Source organism: Neomonachus schauinslandi, chromosome 4, assembly GCF_002201575.2.
Source record: "Neomonachus schauinslandi chromosome 4, ASM220157v2, whole genome shotgun sequence".
Taxonomy (NCBI): domain Eukaryota; kingdom Metazoa; phylum Chordata; class Mammalia; order Carnivora; family Phocidae; genus Neomonachus; species Neomonachus schauinslandi.
In genome coordinates this window covers 753,526-771,735 of record NC_058406.1, presented here as the reverse complement: position 1 = coordinate 771,735, position 18,210 = coordinate 753,526, and the positions used below count along the sequence as shown (strand labels likewise).

The window sequence follows — 18,210 nt, the reverse complement described above, 5'->3', positions numbered from 1 at the left end:
GGCGAGGGACGGACCAGGCCTGGGGTCCTCCGCAAGCTGGTTCCTCTAGAGCGGGCGCGGCCCCTTTAAGTGGCTCGCGCACGCTCCTGGGGTCGGCGCTGGGAGGAAGCGCGCTGGCGTGCGCGCGCCGGGGCCGCGGCCGGGCCGTGCGTGCGCGCGCGGCGTGCGCGGTGACGCGGCGTGGGGTTTCCCGAGGCTGCGGGCAGGGGCCGCCGCGCCCATCCCGATGGCTGGAGGCGTCTGAGGGGCGGACGGAGGCGGCGGCGGAGCGGGAGCGGGAGCGGGAGCGGGAGCGGGCGCGGGCGCGGGAGTGGAGCAGCCGCCGCGGGACCGGACCGATCCTCGCCGGCGCACCTGCCCGCAGCGCCCGCGGAGCGGCCCGAGCGCGACCACCTCCAGAGCGGCGGCCGAGGCGGCTGAGGCGGCGGGGCGCGGGCGAGTCAGGCGGGACGAGGCGCCGAGGTGAGCGCGGCGGCCCCTGCCCCTGCCCGGCGACCCGGGCCCCGGCCCCTCCCCCGCAGTCGCCCGCCCGAGCCGCCCCGCCCCCACCCTCCCCGCCCCCACCCCGCCGCGGGCCGCGCGTCTTCCTGCCCCGCCCGGGTGGGGTCCCGGGCCGGGAGCGGGCGGGGACCCTGCGGGCTTTGGCTGGGGTCCGGGCCCTTGTCCTCGGCCGGGTGTCCCAGGTCCGGGGTTCGGGATCTGCGGCCGGGGTCTGGGCTCTCTGGCCGGGGTCGGGGTCTGGAGCTCGGGCTCCGGGGCAGGGGTCGGGGGGGGCCGGGGTCTGGGCGCGGGGGCCCTGGGATCCTGGGTCCAGGTCTGTGGTCCGAGTTCTGGGGTCCCGGTTCCAGGCCCGCGGTCCTGGGTTCTAGGTTTGGGGTCGGGTTCGCGGTCCTGGGTCCTGAGTCGGGGTCCGCGGCCCGGGATCGTGGGTCCCATTCGGGGTCCGCCGTCCGAATCGGGCCCGATCTCCCCGGGGGCTGTGCGCCGGAGGCGGGCCCCGGAGAGGGTGCGCTGGGCCGGGGTCTCTAGGCCGGCCGGGCCGGGGCCGCGAGAACAAAGGGAGCGGCGGGGCTCTGCAGCGGGTTGAGGCGCTCGTCGTTTTCTTGGGAGGAACGCTGTGTTTTAAATACACCTTTTCTGGGGACTCTGAACTTAGTGTTTGGTGGCGACACGGTGAAGGAAGGGGGACCGTGAAATGAGGAAGCTGAGGCGCGGCCGGCGGCCGGGCGCCGCTGACAATTCGCGGTGGATTGCAGGCAGGCAGACACAAAGAGCCGTGCCGGGAAGCCCGAGCCGTGCGATTCTCGCTGTTCTCGTTTTTAGCGAAAAGTGGGAGGCAGCCCCACCGCGAGCCCGCTGTCGTTTCCCCCTCGCCGGGTGCGGCGCCGGCGGGGCGGGGCGGGGCGGGGGCCGGGGGGACCGGGCGGCAGGGGCGGGCCGGGGTCCCCGCGCCCCCCGCCCCCCGCCCCCGCGCCGAATGAATGGCTCGGGCCAGGCCCCGCTGCAAGATGGCGCGTCGCCGCGGCTGCCATTGTCAGCCGCCGCGCGCTCCCGGCCTCCTGCGCCCCGATTGTGTTTTGGGCCCCATTTACATTATTTAGAAGGACCGGGGCGGCGGGGGGAGAGGGAGGAAGTAATCCCGGGCTGCGTGTCCCCCGTTCGCCCTGCGAGCTCTTCGCTGGCCGCGGGTGGGGGTGGGGGAGGAGTTGAGCCGAAAATTCCGCCCGGGTGGTGGCGGAGCCCTCGGACTTTTGAAGACCCCCCCCCGTATTTTTCCTTGCGAATTGTTTGTGATTCAGAAGGTATTTAAACATGTCTTAAGTCCTTTAAATTACATAGTTAGCATACGGAAGTAGTATTAGCCGTATCTGCTTAATTCCTCTTTATGGAAGCTTTTTAGTTGGGATCGTGAGATCCATTTACTGAAAAAAACCGCGATGTGTGAATTTTCATGTTGGAAAGGGAAGTTGCTGGACACTGACAGCTACAGAATACTGAATTTATGTGTCAGTGATGTAGACATGTTCGTCTGTAGGTTTAGTTTGGGGGAGCTCTTTTTTGTGTGTTTTCGTTTTTACTATCCATCTGATTGCACTGATCTCAATATTTGATGGCCAAGCAGCTGCTTAAGAGATTATTAACTAAGAAGACATGTACATTATTTTTATGATTAGCAAATAAATGGAAGTACTAGCTTTGTAAGAAGTTCCTTTCAACTCTAGATACAGTAAGGTCTTTAGAGAATTGTTATCAGTAAGAATTTTACATTAATTTTCTGTTTTCGAATTTGAAGCTTCAGTATTTTGGGGGGTAGAGGGGTTCTCTATTTGAAAGTAAGGTTTTAGTTTGAATTCTGTTAAGATAGGGTCTATTCTAGATTCTTCCGGAAGGTATATATTGCAACAAGAAAGTGAATAGGCAGTTCCTTTTTTGCTTCCTTACTAATATTGGGTGTGTGGGTGGGGACAGAGTTGGTGCCACCAACATGGAAACAGGTCTGAGGACCTCTACACAGCACAACTGGATGGTAGCTTTCGGCTTGATTTAACTTTCTAACAACTAGAACTGGCCAGAAATGGAGAGTATCTGGAAAGGTTGGTTAGAGACCAATCCTGTCAGACCCTGTTAGGGCTGTTGTTGGGGGTGGGATCTCTGGAGGCTGCGAGGCTGGCCTGCAAGGCCTCTCTCCAGGTGGGGACTGCTGGCTTGCTTACATGCTCCTGGATTCACCGGCATTAGAAGTGCTACAAGTTTTTCTTAGAAGTGAAAATTTAGGAAAGCAAAGTTAAGTTTTGTGATTGTGCCTGTGCCTTATTCCCATTTTCTTCTGCTGGGGGACCAGTTGTTAGGGCTACATTTCATCTTCTGTTGGAATGATCCAAGAGTATGCATATAGAGGAAATTGTTCAACCATGCAGTTTTGACTCAGAATTGAGCCTTTCTTAGATGAACACCTATTGGACAGAAACTATTCCTCTAGTATGATCCTGGCGTTTACCACAGGGCTGTGTGGATATCGTCACATAAGTACTCAGCCATTTAATTAATGTCCATTGAAGGACATTAATGATAATAAAGATTTCTCTTTGTTTAATATTTTGAGTTACTTGTGTTTTGGGGGGCAGTTGCAGTAAGTTTCCTCAGATTGAATTTTCATCTCAGAGCAGACTTAGAAGACTCTCAAAAGACTGCAGAATAATGAGTGTCCTTTTTTTTTTTTTTTTAAGATTTTATTTATTTGAGAGACAGTATGAGTCAGGGAAGGGGCAGAGGGAGAGGGACAAGCAGACTCCCTGCTGAGTGGGAAGTCCAGCTCCAGGCCAGGACCCCAGGACCCAAGCCAAAGTCAGACACTTAACTGACTGAGCCACCCAGGCACCCCTGTACTGTCTTTTTTTTAGAGTAAAACTTAAAAGTTCTTTTCAAATTTTTTTTTATGCCTAGTGACTTTGATTGCAAAGCTTGAATAACCTTGGTAGACTTAGAGTGACAGCTTGAGAACGGGACTGATTTTATGAGGAGTTAACTTATTTTTCAAAGCTCTGTTCTGTTACTTTTTACTTTGCTAAAAGTTTCTGTCTGTCTTCCATTGGTTTGTTTGAAAAAGTTGTATTTCTACAGATTGCTTTGAGAAAGGTCTTCAGGATATCTTTAGACTTACCTACCTACCATCACTTGGCTTTTTAGCTAATACATTCTTTAATGACTAACATTGATTTTAGACAGTAAATGCAGTATTGGCATTTATTATAGTTTCTTCACTGGATTGTTTTTTTCTCTGCCCATGTTGGTTTTTTTGGCTCATGTTGGTCTCCAAATTGGATTAAATTCTTACTGTCTACAGACTTTGGCTTTTAAGAGCATTAGTGGATTGGTAACAGATATTCTCAATGTTATTATCTGGGCTTGACCATATGGCATGCTATATTATTTTGAAATCTCTGTTATCGCAAGTCTAGTAAGGCACTGAACAAAAAATCTTAGAATCTTTAACCCTGGGGATAATTCTGATTTCGGGTTTGCATTCATTGCTGAATGGTTAAGAGAAATTATGAAGTAAGATGGGTCACTTAAGTGTTTGGTTTAGTGAACATAGAATAAAGAGATAAAAAGAAGCTTAAATTGACACTGAGGTCACGCATTTCACAAACACAGCGTGTAACGGTGGAAGGAAGGGCTGGTCTAAACGTACGTGGGGGGTGTGTGCGTACATTGGGTAATGCAACATCATGTTGACTATTCTGGTAAAAAAATGGAGCAGCACTTTTTAAAGCTATGCGTTTTGTTCCAGAACTCTTATTTAGGAAATATAGGCAATCTGTAGGCATTCAGATTGGTCAGAGGAATGCCAAAAGCTTTTTAACCCTTTTAGTCCTGTGGTGGCATTGCCTTGCGTTAGCTGTCACAGTAATGGATGGGAAAAAATTCCTGCCGGCTTCCAGTGATAAAAAAGCTTCTTTTATAGAGCAGTGTTGCTTTCTTAAAGACTTAAGTAGGTATCCACTTATTTGACTTACTAACTTAAAGTTCTGGGGAAAGCCATTTCTTACCACACGGATTTAAAAGACCAGGGGCACCTGGCTGGATCATTCGGTAGAGCCTGCAAACCCTGATCTCGGGGTCATGGGTTTGAGCCCCACCTTTCGGGTGGAGATTACTTAAAAAGATAAAAGTAAAAAAAGTTAAAGATCAAGTCAAGATTATCTAGGGTAATTTTTTTTTTTTTTAATCTAGGGTAATTTTTAAGAGATTATTCAGTTGAACCTATATTGTCACTGATGAAAATCTAGTAGTTAGCCACTCCAAGCTTAATAATGCATTTTACCAAGAGGGAAAAAGACTTGTATATTCTTTAGCCTGTCAGGACTGGGATTATCAGGGTATTGGTTGAACATATTGGTTACTTGTGGCTAATTGTATATTTATGTATATCTGTCTCCTGACTCAGTCCTGTGGCAATTATAAAATATATTCCTGATAAATATTATAGATTCTCTTGATTGCCTGTCCTAGTGTTGTAGTTGATAAAGCTTTAAAAAATTCTGGACATTTTCTAATTAGACAAGAATGTTAAGTGTTAAAGCCTCTACAGTAGGTTTTCAAAAAATTGTTGTGGGAACTTTAAAATAATTCCTAACTTCTTGAGAGGGAGAGAAATTGCCTCCTTTCTGAAAGGACTGCCACTGTGGAGTTAGAGCCCAGTTCTGTAACTCAGCTTGCTGGTTTGGGTATGGATTTTGACTTCTCTGTGTCTCTTTCCTTGACTGTAAAGCAGGTGTTCTAGAACCACCTTCCTAGGGTGGGTTTGAGGATGGAGTGAGCAGACAGATGTGTGAAGCTCTTAGAGCAGTGCCTTGCCCACAGTACACCCATTGGTCATTTCTGCTGCTAGTGGCCTTGCTTTGTAAAAATCTCTTTAACTGTGGTAATGTTATATGTTATTAGAAGACAGCTTACTAAGAGATTTGTTTTTTTTTTCTTCCTAATGGTTCCAGAGGAATATTATTATTATTACTATTTTTTTTTAAAGATTTTATTTATTTATTTGAGACAGAGAGAATGAGAGACAGAGAGCATGAGAGGGGGGAGGGTCAGAGGGAGAAGCAGACTCCCTGCCGAGCAGGGAGCCCGATGTGGGACTCGATCTCGGGACTCCAGGATCATGACCTGAGCCGAAGGCAGTAGCTTAACCAACTGAGCCACCCAGGCGCCCTCCAGAGGAATATTATTAATTCAGAGGATGGAATAGCTGTATCAGATGTCTTTTTTTTTTTTTTTAAGATTTTATTTATTTATTTATTTATTTGACAGAGAGAGACACAGCGAGAGAGGGAACACAACCAGGGGGAGTGGGAGAGGGAGAAACAGGCCTCCCGCGGAGCAGGGAGCCTGATGTGGGGCCTGATCCCAGGACCCTGGGATCATGACCTGAGCCGAAGGCAGACGCTTAACTAAGACTGAGCCACCCAGGCGCCCCTGTATCAGATGTCTTTGCAAATCCCTGTCAAATTTACTACCTCACTTTCTCCAGAGTCTTCTCACATTGTTTTCTTTTCTTGAAGGGCTTTCTTCACCTTTATAGGAGAATTTTGATACTATAATTCATTTTGAAAACTGGCAAAATTATTATTTTTCAAAAGATTTCACCACGCCCCCTATGATGCAGAATTTTTTTGATTTTGCAAAACTTCTTTTGGTGTCCCTTGATTTGCCAAGTAGAGATAATAACAATGAAATATTTTTCATATATTTTTATAAATACTGTAACTGGAAATTTGTTTAACAAGTGCTTATTCAGCACCTTCTCTGGTAGGTGCTGAGGCTATAAACTGCCATAGAATGGGTGTGTCCCAGGGCCTCACTGAATTTCTAGTTTAATAGCCTAACAAGCAGGTGCCAAGGAGAAATTCAAGGGCAGGGGGTTACAGGGACAGCTAGAGATCATGACTGAGTCAGAGGCTTAACTGACCGAGCCACCCAGGCGCCCGAGGAATAAAGTGTGTTTTAAAGTTGAGACCCCAAGGACCCTCTAGTTGGATGGAGCCTCTCTGGCATGCAGTTGGTGGGTGGAGGGGAAGGAAAGTGTGTTTGAAGCTGAGGAGATTGAGTGTTTTTCATGCAGCCACCAGTTGGCCTCCTTCACCCACTATATCTCCAGCACCCAGAACAGTGTCTCTTGTGTGGTAGTGGTAGGTGCTCAGTAATTATTTATTGAATGAAAGAGAGCACAGCTCATCAGGGATGGAAATTCCAAACTTTAACCCTGCTTTTACCTTGAGGGCTCTGGGGAACCTTTAAAGGGTTTTAAAGAGGAGATTGACCTGAGCGCCTAGGTGGCTCAGTTGGTTAAGTGACTGCCTTCGGCTCAGGTCATGATCCCGGAGTCCTGGGATCGAGTCCCGCATCGGGCTCCCGGCTCAGCGGTGAGCCTGCTTCTCCCTCTGGCCCTCTCCCCTCTCATGCTGTTTCTCTCTCTCTCTCAAATAAATAAATAAATAAAATCTTTTTTAAAAAAAAAGAGGAGATTGACCTAATCTGGGCCGTGGCGTGGTTCTTGAGCTTGGAGCATGTTCAGAGGAGGGAGGAAAACTGGCCAGAGATGGCCATATGGGGTGCTGGTGTAGAGAGGAAGGGGTCTGGACTAGGGTGGTACAGCTGGTGACTGAAAGATGTGATGGCTGCCTGGAAGGCAAGAAGAGAAGACCACAGATGTCTGTCTGTCCTGGGTATCTGGGTGGATATTTGGCGTTTACTGAAATAAGGAGCAGTGGTTTAGTAGGGGTGGGGTGGGATGGGGTGGATCAGTCCTTAGGCTTTTGGTTCCTCTTCCTATAAAGCTCTTCTCCTAGAGGTTGGTTTGTTGAGTTCACTGTCTTCAGGTCTGTTCAAATATCCCCTCCTCAGAGGTCATTCTCTCATCTCATTAATCTCTACCATTTTACCTTGCTCTGCTTTGCTAGTCCTTGTGCTGATCTCCCCACTAGTTCTAAGCTCCGTGGAGACAAGAATTTTGGTCACTGGAGTATTACAACCTCTGAAACAGGATGCCCAGTAAATAATTGGATTTTGTGTATGTGAATGTGGAGCTCTGGAGGAGTGGTCTGGATTGGAGGCAGGCCTTTCAGAGTTAACACTATTTAGATGGTATTTGAAGTTTTGGGAATAATGATTACTAGGGGGGCGGTCTTAAAGTATGATCTGCGGACTCCTGGGGGTCCCTGAGACCCTTTAGTGTGGTTGATTGGGTCAAAGCTACTTACACAGTCATTAGATGCTATTTGATGTTCACTATGTTGACGTTTGAGTTGATGGTACCAGAGCAGTGGTGGGTAAACCGCTGGTTATTTAACACGAATCAAGGCTGTGATATCAAACCGGTTATAGTATTTATTGTAGTCATAGTATTCACCACCATGAACTTGTGTTTAGAAAAATCCAGTTTAATGTTTTTGATGAAGCATAAAGATTAATTTCATTAAACTTTAACCCTGAGTACCCATTTCTTTCCTGGCTGTGAGATGAATTGGGAAGCAGGCATAAAGCACTAGTGGGCCCTGGTGTACTGTAGCAGTCTCCTGGACAAGTGGTTGGGCCATAGCATTGGAGGTACAGTTGACAGAAGAAGGTGGCCCTTTAGATGGGTTGGTTATACGGCATATACTTTCTTGAAAATGAACCAAGTGAACTAGATATTTCAAGGAATGTAACTGACAGTATTGTTGGCAGTGATAAAATTTGAGCTTTCAAATGGAAATTAGAATTTTGGAAAACTTGATTCTGCTATCATGAGCTTGACAGCTTCCCAGTATTTAAAGACTTTTCTTGAAGGTGATGATGCTTAGGAAATGTTTCTTTTTAATATTATGTAATGAAATGTGTCAACATTTGGAAGATTTGCTTAATTTAGTGAACTGATAGTTTCCCAGTGGCCTGTGTGTGATGCTACTAACTCACAGATGGTAAAAGACCCATTCAGAGCACAAGAATGGGATAAATCCCATGGAATTTAATGTAGTGGTATTAAAAGTTAACTGACACAGTTTCAGATTCCACATTGGAACTTCCCTTTAGGAAACTTACCACTTGTCAAGTTTTGATTTAGTATCAAAGAAGACTGTGCACATTTATTTGAAAAGGTTGTTAAAATATTTCTTCCTTTTCCAACTGTGTGTCTGTCTGAGACTGAATTTTCCTCCTGTATTTCAACCAAAGCAACATACAATTGCAGCAGATTGAGTGCACAAACAGACGTGAGAATTCAGCTCTTCCCTGTTCAGTGGACATTAAAGAGATGGGGGCTAAAATGTAAAATACTGCTCCTCTTCTCATCAAATGATTTCTTAGTTATTTTTTTTTTAAGATTTTATTTATTTATTTGACAGAGAGAGAGACACACAGTGAGAGAGGGAGAAGCAGGCTTCCCGCTGAGCAGGGAGCCCGATGCGGGGCTCGATCCCAGGACCCTGGGCTCATGACGTGAGCCAAAGGCAGACGCTTAACGACTGAGCCACCCAGGCACCCCATTAAGATTTTACTTATTTGAGAGAGAGCGAGAGCACGAGCAGAGGAAGGGGCAGAGGGACAAGCAGACCCTGTGCTGAACGTGGAGCCCAACAGCGGGCCTCAATCCCAGGACCCCGAGATCATGACCTGAGCTGAAGTCAGACGCTTAACCAACTGAGCCACCCAGGCACCCTTTTAGCTGTTTTTTGTAAAAATGTCCTTTATGGAAATATGTAATAGGCTTATTAAACATTTCATTTTATTTTTTTTATTTATTTGATAGACAGCGAGAGAGGGAATACAAGCAGGGGGAGTGGGAGAGGGAGAAGCAGGCCTCCTGCGGAGCAGGGAGCCCTATGCAAGGCTCGATCCCAGGACCCTGGGATCATGACCTGAGCCAAAGGCAGACGCCCAACGACTGAGCCACCCAGGCGCCCCGGCTTATTAAACATTTTAAACCTTCTCTGTTTTGGGCGCCTGGGTGGCTCAGTCGGTTAAGTGGCTGCCTTCGGCTTGGGTCACGATCCCAGGGTTCTGGGATCCAGCCCCTTATCGGGCTCCTTGCTCAGCAGGGAGCCTGCTTCTCCCCGCCTGCCATTCCCCCTGCTTGTGCTTGTTCTCTTTCTCTCTCTCCCTCTCTCGTTCTCTCTGTGTCATATAAATAAAATCTTAAAAAAAAAACTTTTAATATCAAACATAGTAAATATCCATAGATAACCCATAGAAACAAAAGCCCTCAGATCCTCAGTATTTAAGAGTGTAGAGGGAGCCTAAGAACAAGCCATCTGAGCAGCAGTGATTTGGAGAGCAGTGCAGTGGTTAAACCAGCTGGGCCACATCTAGGGAATTGGCCCAGGCTGCCTGCAGGGATCAGAGAGGTCCTCATCTGGAGATGAGCACTCTGTCCTGATATGTCCATCCCCCTTCCTCCCCCTGCTGTTTGAGCATTATAGGTGTAGGATTGTGCCTTTTCCTTGGGGAGGAGAACCCACAGATTTCTCTGAAGGTTGAAAACCCACTGCTGTAGCTGGAGAACAGGCCTTGGGACAGAGTCCTGAGGGGGGTGTGTGGCTTTAAGGGTGGGTAGAGGAAGAGGAGCTTTTAAAAGAGCGATCAGAAGTTGGGAGAGTATCAGAATACAGTGTTAGAGCCTACGACAGTCTTGGGCAGGGGTGGGGTGGGGGTGGTCAGAGTAGCAAATTCGGCTGAGAGAAGTAGACCAGAGGATTTACTGCCAGGATTCCCCAGGGCCAGGGATTGACAGTGTGGTGTGGGAAGCAGTGAGGAGGGAGGACTCTGCTCTGTTCTGATTTCAGATAGAGTAGCTAGAGCATTGTCAGGTGTGGAGAGGGAGGAACCTGTAGAGGAGAAGGGGGAGCAGCAGTAACGTGCTCACTCAAGGGCCGAGCGGTGCCAGGGAGCATCTGCTGTTGAGGCAATGAGGAGAGACACCAGCTCTGCCCTGGTGAGAGGGACATCTATCAGGTGGTGGAAAAGACTGTGCTGAGAAACAAGGCAGACAGGGCCATAGGGGTTGCAAGAATTTCATTTTTTTTTAATTTATTTATTAGCGAGAGAGAGCGCATGGGCAGGGGGAAGGGCAGAGGAAGAGGGAGAAGCAGACTCCCCGCTGAGCGGGGAGCCCCACGAAGACCCAGGACCCTGGGATCATGACCTGAGCCAAAGGCAGATGCTTCACTGACTGAGCCACCCAGGTGCCCCTCTAGAATTTCATCTTAAAGCCAGAGGTTGAAGCATTTGAGCAGCGAGCAGGAGATAGTGAGAGGATGAAGAGGATCTGGGCAAAGAGAAGCCCCAGGGCAGGACTGTGCTTGGATTGATAATCTCCACTTGGCATAGATGTTTATGTATGTCAAATATGTTGGGAGAAGCACTTCAGGATTTCCCTGTTGAGATATATTCCTTCAGACCTTGGCCTGGCACCCCCACCTGGCATTTCCGTGGTAGTAGATGGACTTTCATTTTGCCCTGTTGGTGATCCCAGTGCTATTAGCTCATGTTTGTCGGGTACCTAGCATGCCAGGCACCATGCTAAGAACTTTGTTATTACCATGTGATTCTCACATCAGCTCTGAGGCAGGTACTATGAATAGCCCCACTTCACAGATGGCTAAACCAACAGGGGGATTACGCAATGGGACCCACGTTTGAACTTGAGTCATTTGCCTCTAGAGCTTGTGCTCTTAATTATTACACTGTGGACCCTCTAGCATGAGCTCTTCTCCCTAACTCTTTCATCTTGGAAGGCTTATGTGTCGACATCTGCTTCTTCATATATTATTAAAGGGAAGACTCTTCCACTTGAAAACATATTTACCAACAGTTTTATCTTTAGTTTCTTCAGGGGCTCTGTAGTAGAACAGAACTTTGTCAAACATGACAAAGTCTCCTTTTTTTTTTAGGTTTTATTTAAGTAATCTCTATGCCCAACTTGGGGTTTGAACCCATGACCCCGAGACCAAGAGTCGCATGCTCTTCAGCTGAGCCAGCCAGGCGCCCCTAAGTTGACTAAGTCTTCTTAACTTAACCTCCTCATTAATTTTGGTATCTTTTTCAGCTACTCGCTGGACAGGTGATCTCTTCCCACTTCTTCAGTTCTCTACCCCGTTCTCATTCTCTGAGGGTCACTTCGTTCCTGTTTCCCCTTGGCCACCAATGTTGTTTTTATAAAGAAGTCCTTCTTCGGGTGCCTGCGGGGCTCTGTTGGTGAAGTGTCTCCTTTCAGCTTAGGTCATGATCTCAGAGTCCTGGGATCAAGCCCTGTGTCTGGCTCCCTGCTCAGCGAGGAGCCTGCTTCTCCCTCTCCCTCTGCACCTCCCACCCCCATGCTCCCTTGCTCTTTCTCATTCTCTCTCCAATAAATAAAATCTTTATTTTTATTTTACTTTTTAAAATTTATTTTTTTAAACAAGCTTGTGCTTTTTTTTTTTTTTTAAGATTTTATTTATTTATTTGAGAAAGAGTGAAAGCAAGAGAGATCACAGAGGGAGAGGGAGAAGCAGACTCCCGGCTGAGCGGAGAGCCCAACGTGGGGCTCGATCCCAGGACCTTAGGATCATGACCTGAGCCAAAGGCAGACACTTCACTGACTGAGCCACCCAGGCGCCCCTTAAGTGAGTTATTTCTATCCCAGTTTTCTCATCTCAGGGTAGTTATGAGGATTAAATGAGATGGTGCAAATAAAATGCTTACCCTCTTGCCTAGCATGGTGCAAGAGCTGGAATGTTTGCTTCCATTACCACTGCTACATAGGATGTTTGGCCCCTTTGCCTTCCTCCTTTCCTCAGGTGCTTCTCCAAGCCTACTCATGCTCTTTATCCTATCATTGTGGTTGCCGTCTTAAAAGTTTTCAGGGGTTCTTCTGCTTGGCTTTGAAATAGTACTCTTGTTGGGCGCCTGGGTGGCTCAGTTGGTTAAGCAACTGCCTTCAGCTCAGGTCACGATCCTGGAGTCCCTGGATCGAGTCCCGCATCGGGCTCCCTGCTCGGCAGGGAGCCTGCTTCTCCCTCTGACCCTCCCCCCTCTCATGTGCTCTCTCTCTCTCATTCTCTCTGTCTCAAATAAATAAATAAAATCTTAAAAAAAAAAAAAAAAGAAATAGTACTCCTGTTACTTTCCTGTGGGTGCTATAAGAAATTACCAGAAACAGAGGGGCTGAAACAACAAATTTACTCTCACAGTTTTGGAGGCTGGAAGTCTGAAACCAGGGTGTTGGCTGGACAGCTCCCTCTACTTTCTAGCTTCTGGTGGTTGCCAGCAGCCTAGTTTTTGCCTCTGTTTTCACTTGGCCCTCAGTGCACGTCTCTGCTCTTACAAGGTAGGCCAGTTGTTGGATTAGGATCCACACTAATGATTTTTGCGAAGACCCTTTTTCCAAATAAAGTCACACCTACAGATGGAAAGTAATTTTCAGGGGATACTGTTTTGTTTTTAAATATTTTATTTATTTACTTGACACACAGAGACTACAAGCAGGGAGAGCAGCAGAGGGAGACGGAGAAGCAGGGTCCCCGTTGAGCAGGGAGCCCCGTGTGGGGCTTGATCCCAGGACCCTGTGATCACGACCTGAGCTGAAGGCAGATGCATAACCAACTGAGCCACCAGGTGCCCCTCAGGGGATACTGTTAAAAAAAAAAACCCACTATAAGGACACCTGGGTGGCTCAGTTGGTTGGGCATCTGCCTTCACCTCAGGTCATGATCACAGGGGCTGGGATCGAGTCCCGCATGGGGCTCCCTGCTCAGTTGGGGAACCCTGCTCAGTTGGGGAACCTGCTTTCTCCCTCTGTTTGCCCTTCCTCCTGCTTGTGATCTCTCTCTCCCTGACAAATAAATAAAAAAATCTTAAAAAAAAAACAAAAAACCCCACTATATTTACCTAGAGCTTCATCCTTAACCCTGTTCTCCTTGGGTTCCTAACTCCCTGTCTCCTATGTCCTCCCCTTCCCTTCATGTCCAAGCTTGTGAAGAGAAGACTTAGTTGCAAGTGAAAGAAACCAGTAAGAGAGAACTTGAATAGAAAAGTAAATGTCGGGGCTCCTGGGTGGCTCAGTCGTTAAGCGTCTGCCTTTGGCTCAGGTCATGATCCCGGGGTCCTGGGATCGAGCCCCGCATCGGGCTCCTTGCTCGACAGGAAGCCTGCTTCTCCCTCTCCCACTCCCCCTGCTTGTGTTTCCTTTCTCGCTGTGTCTCTCTCTGTCAAATAAATAAAATCTTTAGAAAAGAAAAGTAAATGTTTTATAAGGATTCTCGGTGTCTCATAGAACCAAAGTTCAGGAATAGAGCTGGGCTTCTCAGGTCAGTGTGGGGTCAGGGATGAAAAAAATTACTTGAGAGTCTCTGTCCATCTCCTTTCTGTTTTCCTTGTCTGTAAGCACCTCTCTGCTTCTGCTTGACGTGGGAAAGCTCTCTGAAATGTGTTTTTTTTTTTTCCCCTATTTTCAGCATATTCTGTCTCTTGGCATTGAACTCCGTTGACCACTACCACCTCTTTAAAACACTCTCCTGTCTTAGTTCCTGGCTCTCCTGCTTACCTTTTGTTTTCCTTCTAGGTTTCCTCTTTTGTCTGCCCTACATGCCCTCAGTTGTCTGGCATTTCTGTCTTGAGTCCAGGTTTCTCTCCGTTCTTGGGCTATCAGGTGATCATGGCTGTTCTGTTGTCTGTTTTAAATGCTATTTACTGATGGTTTTGATGACTCTCAAAACTTAAAACTTTCTCTAGCCTTCCGACCTCCAGACCCATCCATTGGCTTGTCCACCTTGCATCCCCATTCTTTTTTGCTGTTTTCAGTACTGAGTCCTTAATCCTTTAGGTTTCAGTTGAGTGTCTCCTCCTCAAATAGGCTTTTCCAAAGGTCACCCCTGTTCTTGGTCACTTTGGCCACAGTTACCATTTCATGGCGTTTACCTCATGTGGTAGTGACAGTGGTGAAGCCCTTCTTTTTCTCCCTATCCAGCACAGGTTGGAAGCAGAGGGCACACCAGTTGAGCTGGTGGGCAGGGTTAGTTCTCAAACCTGTGAGTCAAGACTCCCTGGAAGTGTCCATCAGTCCATTTGTAAGCCCAGGACTTGCAGGGTTTTAGAGAAGTGCCCCAAGTGAATCTGCTACACAGTCAAGTTTGGGGACAGTGGCCTGTGAGGCCATATAATGAGGATGTAAACTTCTAGGCAGTTTTCCTGAGAATGGGTAAGAGAATTCTTGACAAAGCTTTAGGTCCCCTCCCAACGGGATTTGAGTTTGGGGTGGCTGCTGTAGATCCAGAGACAGGAGAAGGGAGGCTGGAGAGTTTCCTGGGTTTTGATGGAGTAAGAGCAGGGGAGTCTTGGTGCCTTACACCGATTGGGAAGGCATTTAAAACGTGCTTTTTGGGGCGCCTGGGTGGCTCAGCTGTTGGGCGTCTGCCTTTGGCTCAGTTCATGATCCCAGGATTCTGGGATCGAGCCCCGCACTGGGCTCCCTGCTCTGTGGGAGGCCTGCTTCTCCCTTTCCCTCTTCCACTCCCCCTGCTTGTGTTCCCTCTCTCGCTGTGTCTCTCTCTGTCAAATTAAAAAAAAAAAAAATCTTAAAAAAAAAAAAAATGTGCTTTTTGAATCAATAAGTGGCCATCATGCTGTCTGTACCTTTTCTTAAAATATGGGCACTGAGGGGCGCCTGGGTGGCTCAGTTGGTTAAGCATCTGCCTTCGGCTCAGGTCATGACCCTGGGGTCCTGGGATGGAACACTGCGTCAGGCTCCTTGCTCTCAGCAGGGAGCCTGCTTCTCCCTCTCCCTCTGCCTGTTGCTACCCCTGCTTATGCTCTGTCAAATAAATAAATAAAATCTTTAAAAAAATAACGTAGCGCTAAAAGGTGTATTTATTATATAAATACCTACATGTTGTTAAGTTCTTCCAATCAAGAATAGGAATCAAGCCTACAAGGCTGCTCTGCTGTTAAAAAAAAGAATGATTTACCCACTGACTTACAACATTAATCCCAACAATTTCAGAAGCTTTTAATTTTATTATTATGTTTTTAAGTTAGCATTATCTAAATCTGGGAGCAAATGTTTGGACCAGAAGAGCTGCTATGTTAAAGCTCTTCTGTCACAGCCAAAGGGAACCTCCTCAAAGTGCAGCCTGCTCCTCAGCAGCTCAGCATCTTCCTGAATATGTCCTTTTAAATTATGGGAAATGTGTGCTGGTTAGTGCCCAGTCTGAGCCACCCAGGCGCCCTAGTAAAAAGCTTTTTACGTCGCTTTTAATTTCTGTCTTTCAGATCAGCCTTGTATGATAGAATTCTTTTTCAGTGATAGAAATATTTTATCACCTGCATTGTTCTTTATGGTAGCTTCTAGCCACATGTGGCTATTGAGCACTTGAAATATGGCTCAAGTGACTAAGAACCTTTTAGTTTCTTAAACACTTAAGTTAACTTAAACACTTAACTTTAAGTTAAACACTTAAGTTTAAAAAACCACATGTGGGGTATTAATTTGGGAGGTATGAGGAAGTTTCCATATAAGGGGGATGGGAATTTGGGAAATTTTAGTCTGTTCAGAACTTCTATTTAGCATCCCTTACATATTTGGGGTGTTCGTCAAATGTGTTAAATTTATGTTTAAAGATTTTATTTTACTATTTTTTTTTGGAGAGAGAGAGCATGTGTGCACATGGCAGGGGGAAGAGAGTCTCAAGCAGAGACTCTCAAGCATATAGCCCAACACAGGGCTTGATCTTAAAACTCTGAAGTCATGACCTGAGCCCAAATCAAGAGTCAGATGCTTAACCAACTGAGCCACCCAGGTGCCCTAGTTAAATTTACTTTTAAATATTTTACCTTTTTATTTTTATTTTTTATTATACATGGTTTATAAACTTGCTGGATTTAAAGTATCTTAGATCTTGGTTTTGTCTAGTTTTAGCCATTTCTTTTTTTTTTATGATTTTATTTATTTATTTGACAGAGACACAGCAAGAGAGGGAACACAAGCAGGGGGAGTGGGAGAGGGAGAAGCAGGCTTCCCGCTGAGCAGGGAGCCCGATGTGGGACTTGATCCCAGGACCCCGGGATCACGACCCGAGCCGAAGGCAGACACCTAATGACTGAGCCACCCACTTACCCCGACCCTTTTTTTTTTTTTTTTTAAGATTTTATTTATTTGACAGAGAGAGGGAGAGAGAACACAAGCAGGGGGAGTGGGAGAGGGAGAAGCAGGCTTCCCGCCGAGCAGGGAGCCTGATGCGGGCCTCGATCCCAGGACCCCAGGACCCCAGGATCATGACCTGAGCCAAAGGCAGACGCTTAACCGTCTGAGCCACCCAGGCGCCCCTCTAGACCTAATTTTTTAAAAAAGATTTTATTTATTTATTTGAGAGAAAGAGATCATGAGCTGGGGGGTTGGGGGCAGAGGGACAAGTAGATTCCCCGCTGAGCAGGGAGCCCGACGCGGGGCTCGATCCCAGGACCCCGGGACCATGGCCCAAGCCGAAGGCAGATGCCCAACAACTGAGCCACCCAGGCGCCCCTAGTTTCAGCCATTTCTGTCTTCCATGGTCTTTGGAATTCTCTCAGTAGCTGGGGTTTGAGTATCTGTTGGGGGCCAGGCACTGTGCTGAAAGGGCCCTCGAAGTAGTTCATGTTTGCATCTGCCTTGTTTCTTTTGTGGTGACAGAAGAGTGATATCCTTGTGGCTAATTTTCACAGGATTAAGGTAGAGGCTACTACCAGTGTCACTTTCGCCAATTGTCCTTAGGGCACCAGGGAGGAGGAAAAGAACATACGCATCAACTCAGAAGTTAATGGGAAGAGACAGCGCAAAGAATGTCCCCAAAAGCAATGAATCCTTCCTTCCCTTGTGGAAGTGTCAGTTCCCCTTGAGCTGCAGACAGTATTCTGCTCTTGCTTTTTCTGGAGGGAGGGTGTCTGTGTGGGAGGGGCAGTGGGAGAGGGAGAAGGAGAATCTTAAGCAGGCTCCACACACAATGTGGAGCCCAACACAGGGTTCGATCTCACAACCCTAAGATCAATACATGAGCCAAAATCAAGAGCCAGACGCTTAACCTACTGAGCTACCCAGGTGCCCCTCTGCTCTTGGTTTTTGTCTGAAGGCATTTGTAGTTGTCACAGCTTGGGGTGTGCTATAGGATTGCTACTCCACAGCAAAGGGTTGGGCAGCCCAAGATGTCGGCAGTGCCAGTGTTGGGAACTCTGACTTAAACTAATGCATTCTGCGGTTAAGAAAAATTCATCACGGCCTTACGTCAGTATCTGTTGCTGCAAAACAACAAACTGCCCTCAAACATGATGACATAAAAGAGTAACGATGCATTCACCTTTGTATTAGGGCAGAGCTCAGCTAGGCGGGCTCATCTGTGCTCTGCATGGTGTTGACTGTGCTCACTTACGCATTGGCAGACATTTGGCAGGTGGGCTGGGGTTGCACTTCCTGGATGGCCTCACCTGCATGGTCTTTTAGCCAGGGCGCCTCTGTTTGCCACATGACCTCTCCAGCAGGCCAGCTCAGCCGTCTTGTGGTGGCTGAGATCCAAGAGGGCAAGAACAGAAGTTGGTAGGCTTCTTGAGGCCATGCTTAGAAGTCACACAGCATCGCCATAGCTGCATTCTGTTGGTCAAAGCCAAGTTACAAGGTCCAGCCCAGACTGTAAGTGTAGGGAAATAGACTCTGGATTTTGATGGAAGTAGCTG

At 47.5% G+C, this 18,210-nt stretch overlaps 1 protein-coding gene across 3 annotated transcripts in view; it reads left to right on the top strand.

Moving 5' to 3' along the window:
* Nucleotides 1-219: 219 nt before the first annotated feature.
* Nucleotides 220-18,210, top strand: part of GNB1 (G protein subunit beta 1) — a 98,474-nt gene continuing 80,483 nt past the window's right edge. For 2 of the 3 annotated variants that reach the window (XM_021683995.2, XM_021683994.2), the window contains exon 1: nt 221-462. The gene's annotated coding sequence lies outside the window, so the exon portion shown is untranslated. Of the gene's footprint in view, nt 463-18,210 lie in introns of all 3 variants that reach the window. The other variant, XM_021683996.2, reaches the window with a different exon arrangement.